The sequence below is a fragment of the Rhinolophus hipposideros genome (genome assembly GCF_964194185.1).
Source record: "Rhinolophus hipposideros genome assembly, chromosome: 20".
Taxonomy (NCBI): domain Eukaryota; kingdom Metazoa; phylum Chordata; class Mammalia; order Chiroptera; family Rhinolophidae; genus Rhinolophus; species Rhinolophus hipposideros.
This window is the reverse complement of record NC_138066.1, coordinates 28,591,048-28,603,398: the sequence shown is the minus strand read 5'-3', so window position 1 is coordinate 28,603,398 and position 12,351 is coordinate 28,591,048.

The window sequence follows — 12,351 nt, the reverse complement described above, 5'->3', positions numbered from 1 at the left end:
GGAGAAGGGAGACCCACGCCAGGAATGACAGCAGGATATAAGATAATTATTAACTCTGGGAAAACCCTCCTAAAGGAAATAACCAAACAGTAAATAGGAAACAGTAAAAGAAATAGGAAAACAGTAAAGCTCAAAATGACCTGATTGTTCCCAGGCGACTAATAAAGGACAAAGGCCTGCCTAATCCCAAGGGATCTGGCTTGAGAACATTATCAGGGACACCTGCCAGGTGTTCAAAGTCAGCTCTTCATCCTGCACCTCCAAGGGTGGCAGTGGGCCACAGGGATCTCAGGTCTCCTCCTCAGCTTGGCCAGTTAAAGTTCTCATATTTAACAACCCAAGGTTCAAAGATTCTAGCACTCCCTAACCCTTTTAAGAGGTAGATGAATAAGTCCATATGTCATTTAATTGACACACTGGCATGTACCAGGGGATCTCATAGGGCGGCCTGAATGGCTTCACTCAGACCCCAAGACGTGAAAGTCTAGTTTTATATCATCAGCAGATCCTGCCCTGAGCATAGTACAGGGCTTACTGTGACATATACATAACATGACATAAGCATTCCTGAACAACTTCAGGTTCTACAAAATTAATCTTAAAAATAACAAGGCTTATGCAAAATATGGGGTAAGGTCAAACCACTCAAGATCTGTGTAACTTTGTAATCCAAGCGCTATGGATAACAATACTTGGGACTTTGGGACGGAACTTGGAGAACCCAAACAGGCAGATCAGCAGGCTTGCAGAATGCCCTGTGGATACGAAAATGCAGCACAATTTCCCTGACAGCAAGTGATATCGGAGCTTGTAGGGAACAAGCTTGAAGATGGATGTGTGCAGGTGTAGGCAGAGCTCCACGTGGGGGTTTATAACGTTAGAATGTCTTGTGTGAGGCAAGTACAGGCTATATAAGTACAGGGGGCCTTTCTACACCTTCGGCTTTCCCGAGTAAGGGGGGCAGCACAGCAGGCAGTAGGTAAGAAGAAATGAGAATGTGGTGTCATGGAAGCCCAGAGGAAAAGTGTAACAAGAAGAGAAACGCTGACTGTATATAATGCTGTTCAAAGATCAGGGAACAGGAAATCTGTGGATCTGGCAACGTGGAAAATATATTGTTTTGCTTGACAAGAGCAGACATAGTGGAAAGATGGAGACAGAAGCCTGATTGGAATGAAGTGAGTGGCGTATGTGTTACAAAGAGTGCAGAGACTTTAGACAAGAGGTAAAAGGGCCAGACAGTAAATACTTTAGACTCCGTGGACCTTAGGCTCTGTCACAACTACTCGAGTCTGCCACTGTAGGGTGAAAGCAGCCCCAGATAACATAGAACCAAATGGACATTGCTGTGTTCCAATAAAATTTTATGTGTGGAAATGAAATTTGAATTTTATGTAATTTTCACAGGTCATGAAATAGTCTCCTTTTTTTAATTTTTATCCCAATGATTTACACATGTAAAACCTCTTCTTAGCTTGTGAGCCACACAAAAATAATTGTTAGGCCAATCGGACCGTAGGCTACGGTGCGCCAATCCCCGCAATAAACCATTCTTGAGAGGTTTTCTGTGAATGGTGTTAAGTAGGTACCATAGACTGTATAGCTCAGAAGAGCATGCAAGCTCCATGGAAGAAAAACATTTTCTCTCATTTTCTAGCCTGTCTTCAGTTTCTAAGGGGGCTTAGCTTATAATAAGTGTGTATTAAAAATGTGCTAAATGAATTATTTTAACCTGCACCTGACTACTAAGTCTGTCTACTTTCTACTCTGTACTTGCTACTCTATCTCACTACTACACAGGCACACAGATAGCTCAAATTAGAGCCTGCAGAAGTTCTCACCAGATAATATAAGAATAACCTGTCTGTATGGACTGTGACTTCTTCACTCTTTCTGGAATAGGAGTCAGACACCTGTCTGCCAAACTATCTGCCTGCTTGCTTGGTCTCCTTGGAACCCACTGACATCTGCCTGTGTGCTCAGACTTTAATCCTGCAAACTCATTAGAGAATATAGGTCCTGTTCTTTGAAAACAGCCCTGGTTCCGGGAGGACATTCCCCCACCTGAATTCTGATGTTCATTTTCTTTTTCGTGAAGAATCATTTTAGTGAACAGAGATACCTAGCTAAATGAAAATAACAAGACTTATGCAAAATGTGGGGTTAGGGCAAACCACTCAAGATGTATGTAACTTTGTAACCCGAGTGCTATGGATAACAATAATTGGGACCTCAGGATGGAACATGGAGAACCCAAACAGGCAGAGCAGCAGGCTTGCAGAATGCCTCAGTGGATACTAAAGTGCAAAATAAAAAAGTCCAACCAAGAAGATGTAGATAGATAGACAGACAGACAGATAGATAGGCATAGATAGATAGATAGATAGATAGATAGACAGACAGAGATAGATAGGCCTGGATATACACATATATACATATATACACACATAAATATGCACATACCTACGTGTGCACAAATATATACATAGACACACATACATATACATATTTTTTCTTTGCTCTGTCATTCCCCCCCCACCCCATCTCCTTAGATTCCTGTTATCTTGTCTTTGCCACAAAAGGCCTCTGAACTGCTTTACTTGATAAGCCCATGAATGAGTAAACCCTTCCAGACTCCTCCAGCATCTCTGGCAGCGATGCTGGCTGAGGGAGCAGATAACCCTGGGTTTGAGGAATAACAGAATTTTACTTGACCCAACAGCTGACCGGCTAAGCTGTCTGCTACACACACATCCAGGGTCTGTGTTTTCAAAGATCACTTGGAGAGACAGAGCCGGGGTGAGTCACTGTCAGCCTAGAATCTCCACTACAAAAAATGACGCAAGGCACAAGTGCTCACGTTGCTTTCTTCCTCCTCTGAACTCACATCGCTTACAGAGTAAGCCACTTAGAATTTAATCACACAGTGCACTGGGCTATTAAAGCCCTCCACCCAACTTTTCAGTCTTATCATTCTTTCCACACTCTTTTTGATCCCCTGCAGCCTATATTTCAGTCACACTGGATCTTCTGCCGTTGTCGAGCAACCCATTTTCCTCCACTTTATGGTTTCACTCGTTTTGTGGCCTACAACCTACCCATCACCTACTTTTCCCAGTCCTCATTTCTTTCTCTCAAAGTCTTACCCATCCTTCAAGGCTTTATTATAACTATCTTTCTTCCAGGAAGTTTTCCCAGGTGCCCATGGTGCCATTCACATCTCCAAGCCCCACTACACATTTTACTTCATTTTCTCCTGTATTGTAACATCTGCCACAGATAGTTTCAATGGAGAGAGCATGTGCTCTAGAGTCAGACAAATGCGGTTCAAATCTTCCCTCTGTCGATTACTCACAAAGGAATCTTAGTGAAGTCAGTTAGCCTCTCTGAGCTTCTGTTTTTCCATTGATAAAATGACTACATGTTTCCAAGTTTGCTTGAGTAGGAAATGAGATCATGAATGGAAAGCACCTGGCATAGACAGTTACCAGTTTGCTCCTTCATCCCACTCCATTCTGTAAAGAATGACTTTATCTACACAACTTCCATATTTGCTCCTCCCCAAGTATTTTCCATAAGCGATCTGGCCTATTTTCTCAAGAGGAAAGTAACTAAATGGAAATGCCTATCACCATCCTCTCAAGTTAAACAAAAATAGAGTCAGGGAGGTAGAGAGTAGAAGGAATCCTAAGAAAGCATCTGGTATCATTACCCATCTTCAAACAAATCAGAGTTTGTCACCTGGTAGCCATAGGTGTCTGCACATGGACCCAGCCTACTAGAATCATTGGCCATTACCTGGTGCTAACATTCTAGGCCCACTAAACAGCTTTAGCAAAAGATCTTTTCTCTAGTGCATGTCCCTTCAGGGTGTTGGCTATACCTATAATCATGGCAATACTGCCTTGGTTGGTAACTAAAAAGAAATTCCTGACAGAAACAAAAAAGCATTCACCTTATCTGAGAGTTCTTACATTTTTATGTTACCAAATCTTTGATAGTTCTGATCTCATCTTTAATTCTCTCTCACCTTTACACATCTCATTTCAAAGTGATGCTGATATTGGAACAAGCCTAGCTTCTTCCATTTTGCAAAATGGAAAATGTAGAGTTCCAATGGTGAGGACCAGAGGTTCCATCGATCTCTCTCCAATGACCAGTAAGATCTGGAAACCCAGTTATGGAGTTCCTCATTGAAGGGTAGGCTCGAGCTTGGCCTGTGGCCATCATTGTCAGGGCATGTCTGACCCCCACCAGGCTGAGCTGAAATGACACTGGATATGAAGTGCTTAGAGTCGGACATTTTAAATTTGTAATAAAAGAGAAACAAGGACAGAAGGAACAAGGCAGGAGTTGATAGCCCCACAAGTTGAAAAAAAAAAAAAAGTGCTTTCAAAAGAGGAGATTTACTCAAGAACATGATCACATTGAAAAATTGAATCTCCTCAGGCAAAGCAAACTGTGTGCCAGTAAAGGTCAGTTATTCCTCCTCGATCAGAGTTGCTGCAACCAACTATTTGTTTTAAAGTGAGTTCCTTGATGTTTGTGTTTACATAGTCTCTCTCATGTAGGGAGACTACTAAAGGAGGGGAAAAAAAACAAACAAAACAGAAACATTTCCTATGACCAGTGGTTGGGAATATTAAATGGTGATTGGCTATTTAAATATGCTGTTTGTACTGGATTCAAAGTGCATTATCATTATCTTACTTCTCAGCTGATGTTGAAACACTTAGCCAAATGGTTAATGCCCAGAAAAACTATGTTGGGCCTTAACATCTGTGGCTTAAAAACAGGTAATGTCAGAATTTTTTAGTAGCTCTTAAGTTAACTCTTGGTCATCCAGCATGAAGTAAATAATGCCTACAATAGTCCCTGAATTGTAGAGCAATCATTGAATAGAAGAGGAAAAAATATACCAAGAACCTGCTTAGGTGAAACCCTAAAGGAAGTTTAAAACTTTTAATAAGTTTAACAAAAGGCTAAGGGGGGGTTAAGGGTTCTGTACGCAATTCCACTGGGGGGTGGGGGAGTTCCCCCACCAACAAGCAATGCTCTGATGTCAGCTGTGTGTCCCACAATTCAACTCAGTTCTGACACTCTCTCTCCTGAAGATACTGTCAGATCCCATGGGTTAAGGGCGCAGTCCTATAAGACTGCCCCCTCCCCTGCCACTTCAGAAGCCAATCACAAGTCCAGGTTATCACCTGTGCTTGTCACCAACTCGCTATGAATTGGAGGTTTCAACGATCCTTTCCTTGGGTTCCATTAATTTTCTAGAGTTGCTCACAGAACTCAGAGAAATGTTTTACTTGGGAAGGAGCCAGGTTAATAACTATAACATCATATATTGATTGTGTAAGGCCCTGCCATAGGGGTTATACATACCTCATACCATTTTATCCTCATAATACTTCTGCAAGGTAAGAATTCTTTTCTCCACTTTATAAAGGGGTTGACGCCCCAGGGTTGAATGAACTTTTCTCAGGTGACACAGCTTGTTAAGTGGCAGCGATGTGAACTCCGTTTGTACAGTGCCTAAGCAAAGGTACTTACCACCAAGCACCCCAGACTCCCCAGAAGGCCAGAGATAGGAGACTTAGAAACACACAAGGGTCCAAAAAAGCCAAAGCCAAGAGTAGAACTAACGCATCTATCAGTTGATGTTTAAATATTCCATGTAGTGACAGAAAGTAAAAAGTGAGATCTCACAGTTTGTCCTGGATTGCCCATGCGTTTACTTCTACACTTGTCTTCACGATCCCTTTAGCTCATCTACAATCCCTGCTTTTCAGTGTAAGTTTCTGTCTCCCTGACAGGTGTAGGGACCTTCCTAAACTTTCTTATCTGGAATGCTTATCTCTACCCTGTAAGATCTCTTGGTCCTATCGTGGCTGGCAGTTCCTATGAGATATACCCACTCCACCAGCCTACTTAGAAACTTGAGCATAGAGCTCTGCCCTGACTTCTCTGATTTCCTTCACCTGCTGCCCCTGAACTCCATCCCTCCTAGCCCACCAGCGGCGTGGGATTAAGACTCAAGCAGGAGGTCACAGTGGCCAAAACAACAGTAAAACTTTGGGCTAAACAAAAATTCCAATTCTAAGAAGACATTTTAACGACGGTGAGTTCAAAAATCCCTTATCCCTTTTTCTTTGGTTCCAAAGAGGCTACACATCAGCCTTGTCAAACACCTATACAGATTCCATCTGTTAAGTGGCAGATAAAAAGAGCAAGGACCCTTTTCAGACACTCAGGATTGAGTGGAAATTTGCACTGCTGGCCTTCAGGCGATCACTGAGAAAACATTTTTTCTCTCCGCCAGAAAATACTGGCAACCCTCCTTCTCAGGTTCTGTTTGTTGATTCAGTGGATACACCAATGCCTTTCTTCTTAGGACCAACCTGTCAGCTACCTAGCTCTTTCTGGTTTTTCCTGGATTCCACGTTTTGCTCAGGAAGTGCTTAATTGGTGCTTTAATACTGGTTTAGTTCTCCCTCCATTAGTCCCTGAACTCTGACAGCCCCGTTGCATTTCTCCCGTTTAATGTTTAATGCTCTGATGACTATTACTGATTAGGACTAAATGTTACCCTAGGATGCCCAGGGAATAAATGTTTTTATTAAGAGTACAAGAGAGGGAAAGCCATTCTGAAAAATAGAAAAGATTCCCGTGATTTCCCTCTTGAGACTCGTCGAGCACAGAGCAGAGCTGGCTTGTGGTTATTATTTGATCAGCTAGAGCTAATCTGTGTTGATGTCTCCTGCCAAGTCCTGCCATTTGTGTGTGATTTCTCACCTACTAATACATAATGTATAGATCTGAATATAGGCAAATCAATTATCCTGCTTCAAGAAAGCAAACCCAAACTAATGGCAACATTAGCCTAAGACTTGAGGAAAATTGGAGAATTGAAGACCCAGGTGTGTGTGTTTTATAAGTATGTGGGGAACTTTTGAAGAGACGGGAGGCTGGGAAAGGGGTGCAGAGAGCAAAGAAGAGAGGAAATAAGGAACAACATTTCTTTTCTTGTGGCCAAAATAACCTGGCTGTTCTGTATAGAGAGTATCTGACTGTAACAGCAAAGATTCACGTAAAACAACACCCCACCGATTCTAGGACTCTTGGCTTTCTTGTGCTAAATTATCAGATGCAAAAAGATATGTATTTAGCTCTATTGAGCCAAATGAGGGATTGTCATGAACAGATACTAGAGAAATAATAAATAAAAGGGTGTTCTGGGGGAAGATTGTCTCTGCCATGATTGAATTCTTCAGTTCCCAAGGAATCTGAAAATTGCTGGCACAGACCTGGTGTCTTCATATCCATGGGGGGTTAGAGGATGTGAAATTAGAAGGGGTCGGGGATACTCTTGAAGTCTGGCTGAACAGTAACTACTGAGGGCTTGTGCAGCTAATTTAAATCCATCTCTCTCCAGAGATGGATTTTTAAAACTTTTAAAACATGCCCTATACCCTTACAGCTATTTACATGTAAAAATGTTCCTGACATGTCATTATTTTTTCAGAAAATAAAGATTTTCCAGGTAAACTTAATCCAGAATTGTATGACTTAAGATACTTGTAAGAAACAATTTTATATACCACTAAGAATTCCTAGTACTGAGCACAGTGGCTAGTGTGCAGTAGGTACTTGAGAAATGTTTAAATGGAAAAATAGATGAGTGAGTGAATGAAGAAAGGTATCATATGCATTCAGCTAAAGCATCCTATATGCATGTGGGTGTAGGCAGATAATGACATTAAAATATTGTAAAGTTATAAGAACATTTTTACAAACTTTTTAAATGATTAAGACCACCTTCCAATATTTAATAGTTAGTTACCTGTCTCTGAATGAAGCAGAAACCAGATGAGAAGCCTCTATTTGTGAATAGAAGACAGGAAAGACAGGAAGGACCCCACTGTGTGAGCTTTTCACTTGGAAAGTTATAATCTGTACAGTTGGTAGGCAATTCCGCTGTATAACACAGTTTATGTAAGACTCAGCTATAGAACACACCATTAAGAAAATTCAAGTGAAGCAAACATCAGGAGATGCAAAACGGTCTGAGATACTGAGAGTACATTCCTGATGAGTGGGGGAAATTCTGGATGGTTCGCATGATACCAAAAGCCAAATTTTCTCTAACATAAATATTGCAATTTCATGGTGGCCTGCAACACTCAGTACCTTATTTTTTGTAAGACAGAATACCCTGATGATGTGAACACAGACATAGAAATGAGTACATTTTGATTCTACCACTACTAGCAGCTGCTATTTTAGTGAAGGCTGCACGTTGTGTGACTCATTTAACATTCAAAACAGCCTGGAGCAGTGTGTCATTTGCCTCCATTTTATAAATGAGCAAATTGATGTACTAAAGATAAAGTAACCTTCCTAGATAATATAGCCAGGATATAACAGAGTTGAGATTTGGACCCAAGTCCATCTGACTCCAAAACCCAGCCTTTGATCCCCCAAGAATCACTGCATTCTGTTTTTAGAAGGATGAATGAATACAGAAAATTCATGTTTTGTTAGTTTGCATTAATCCAGACATCAATTTAATACATACCTTCATATCCCCAGTGCCTGCGGAAACAGGTCCAAGGCTGAGTACTAGGGACATGAAAGTGAATAAAGCATAGACCCTGCCCTCAATAAACTTATAATCTAGGCAGGAGAAATAGACACAGGCTCAAGGAAATTTAACAGAGAGACACAAGAGTTGTACTGGTGATATAACTGAGGAAGTAATTACTTATGTTAGGAAGAAATCAAAATGAGCATTTTTGCAAAGAATTATGGGTATTCCTAACTGGCATAATCAATAATAATATTAAGTACTGAGGTGAGCACAAAGTGTTATGCCCAATGATGTAAGTTTCTAATTCTGTTGTTGGTGAATATTTTTTTTCTGTATGGAGCTCTATATGATTATGAAATATTTTATGAAATATACCATGTCAAAAATGAAGCTGTCAGGAAAGATGCCTTGCAAAACTGAAACAGAAAAGTAAGAATATATTTAATAACACAATAATAGTCATTTCTAATAATGAAATGTCACCATTTTGCTTAATTAAATTAGTACCTCAGGAAATACAGCATTCTCCGTGGCGGAGCTGATTCTCTCCTTATATAAAATAAAAAGAGAAAATGGCTGTGATTTTCAACATGTCATTTAACTACAGGCTAATATAGTTATAGATAAGTATTTTAGAAAGCAATATAGGTCAGAAAACATAAAATACCTTGTTGGAACAGAAAATAAGCTCATGGTATTGACCAGACAAAAGAACTCTATGCCTACTTTAGTACCTAATGGTGAATCACATGCATAATGATAATACCTAAAGATGGCTCTATGAACAGAGAAATTCTCATTAGGAAAAGAATGCTATGAATGAAAATAATTCTGTTTAGAAAGATTTATTTTATGTATAAGAGATTTATTTTGAACACATTTGCACAGATGTACATTTCAAGAAAGTTTTGAAGCCATGAAGAACTTTTCTCCAGGTTTTGTAAAGAATTATTGTCCTTATCAAAGAATATTGGGCAACAAATTCTTAGCTAGGCAAAAAAAGCATACACTATCAAAAAAGTTTGATTTAAAAAATCTGATTTCACCAAAATTAAAAACTTCTCCTTGAAGAACACTGTTAAGAAAATGAAAAGAAAATCACCAACCAAGAGAGAATATTTGTAAAACATATATCAGATAATGATATATAATAAACATATATCAGATAATGATATAAACATATATCAGATAATGATATGTATATATATATAAACATTTTTAACATATATAAACATTTTATATAAACATGTTTATATATAGATATATGGTATATGTTATATATGATATGTAAACATATATCAGATAATGATATGTATATATTCATACATCTCAATAATAAAAAATAACCTAGTTAATGATGGAAGAGATTTGAATAGCCATATCATCAAGGAAGATGTACAGATGGCAGATAAGCATGTAGAAAAATGCTCAATGTCTTGTTTTTATTGCATACCTACTAATAACTAATAACATCGTTAGTTGTTAGGGAAATGTAAATTAAAACCACAATGAGATATTACTACACACCTATTAGAATGGCTAAATTAAAAAGACCACGCATCGGAGAGGATGTTGAACGACTGGAATTTTCCTACACCATTAATTAGAATGTAAAATGGTCCACCACTTTGGAAAGCATTTTGACAATTTCTTAAAAAGCTAAATATATACTAACCACATAACCCAACCACTCCACTTCTAGGTAATTACCCAAGAGAAATAAAAACATATGTGTACACAAAGACTTTTCTGTGAATGTTCATAGAACCTTTACTTATAATAGCCAAAAACTAGCGGGGGCCAAAGGGATATCCATCACCGTGCATAACCTTGTGAATGAATAAACAATGGGTGGCTTATCCATACAATGAAATATTACTTAGCAATGAAAAGGAACAAACTCTTGATACCTGCAACAAAGATGAAGCTCAGAAGCTTTATACTAAGTGAAAGAGGCCAGATTTAAAAGGCACATGCTCTAAGAGTCCACCTGTTTCCCCGACAATCAGCTCTAATGCGTCTTTGGAGCAAAAATTAATGTAAATTAATGTAAAAATTAATGTAAATTGATGTAAGACCCGGTCTTAATTTTTGCTCCAAAAGATGCATTAGAGCTGATTGTCTGGCTAGGTCTTATCGTCAGGGAAACAAGGCATTTATATGACATTTTGGGGAAAGGCAAAATTAATGTAAAAGAAGCACATTAGTAATAACCAAGTCTGGTGGGCAGAGGGGGGAAGAAGATTGACTACAAAGAGGCATAAAGAAAGTTTTGGGGATGATGGAACTAACTACGGATATCTTGATTGTGGTTACACCACTGGATATCCGTATATGTCAAAATTCATAGAACTATACACCAAAAGGGAGTAATTTTCCTGTACGCAAATTATACCTCAATCAACTTGACTTTAACAAAAGAATATACATGAAATACTTATGTCATTTACCTTTAAATTTTAGTAATAGAAAGTATTTTACACAACTTAGACTCCAAATAGAATTGTCCCAGGTAAGAAATCATAAACTATCATTTATTCAACAGTAGAAACAAAATTGCTACTTGAATTTACTCATAAATGTGTTTATATTTTTTAAAAAACATAATCAACCATGAGCTACTGAACCTCAAAAATTCCTCACCGGTAAAAGAATGTCTATTAAACTGAATATAGGTTTTTCCATTACACACTTTGGAGTTAATCATTCTTAGCTAATTTTTGTCATCTTCAAAAAGCCCCAAATTAATCCTTCCCTCAAGGATTATAAAAAACAGATATCTGAACTGGACTGCTATCTGAAATGGACTCCACTGGTGACATTGCAGCTTTCTCACAATGAACAAAATACAGTAATTAGTAGGAGTGCCCTTTACGTAATTTTAAGGATTATTTCAACCTGCATGCATGACACGTTACCTCTCGTCTGTAGCACACTCGCTAATGAGCAGTACTGAAAGAAGAATTACACTTTCAAGGGTGAACCTCCTGAATAACTGCCGTAAATGCACACACATGAAAGCTGACATCCGTGAGATGATTCCAGCTTACTGTGTGCAATCTGAAACTCAGCAATTGCCTCTGACTGACAAAGAGTATAACTTCATATTATTGTTTCGGAGCTTTCTGAAACAGGGTGTCTGGCTTGGCACATGATAGATATACTTCTCTCTCAGTTTATTTTCATCTCGTTGTATGGAATATTTCCCACAGAGAACTCACAAGGGGGAAATGCAGGAAATTCAGAGGAAAATGCTTCAGGCACTGGTGGAATGGGCTGATCATTTAATTTTTTTGTAGAGAGCTCAAGGAGGCACTCATATCAAGGGAGGAACTGTAGCTGCCCTCCACAGCTGCTGGTGCTTAGCCTGGCACTAGGGTGACACATCCATACATCTTAATAAAGCACCATGCATTAATCTATTAGTAGCAACTCAAGGAAATACTCCAGGGGCCAAAGCAGAGTGGATATGTTGTAAAGACTAACAAGATGGAAGAGAGGAAAGTATTACAAAGAAATGTAGCGATAATGTTTTCTGTCCCATCCACACAAAAAAAATTTTCTATCTTCAAAATTAAGAAGAATGCTTCATCGTGAAGGAATTGCTCTTGGAAGAATTGATGGGGTATGGTGGGAATTGAAGGACAAGGGAGCTGCTCAAGCAAGCCAGATGTGTATTGAGGTTTTTTGTCCCTACTAATACGGGAGAATCAGTAGAAACAGCAACTGTCAGCTTCTACAGAATATCAGCAACAGAA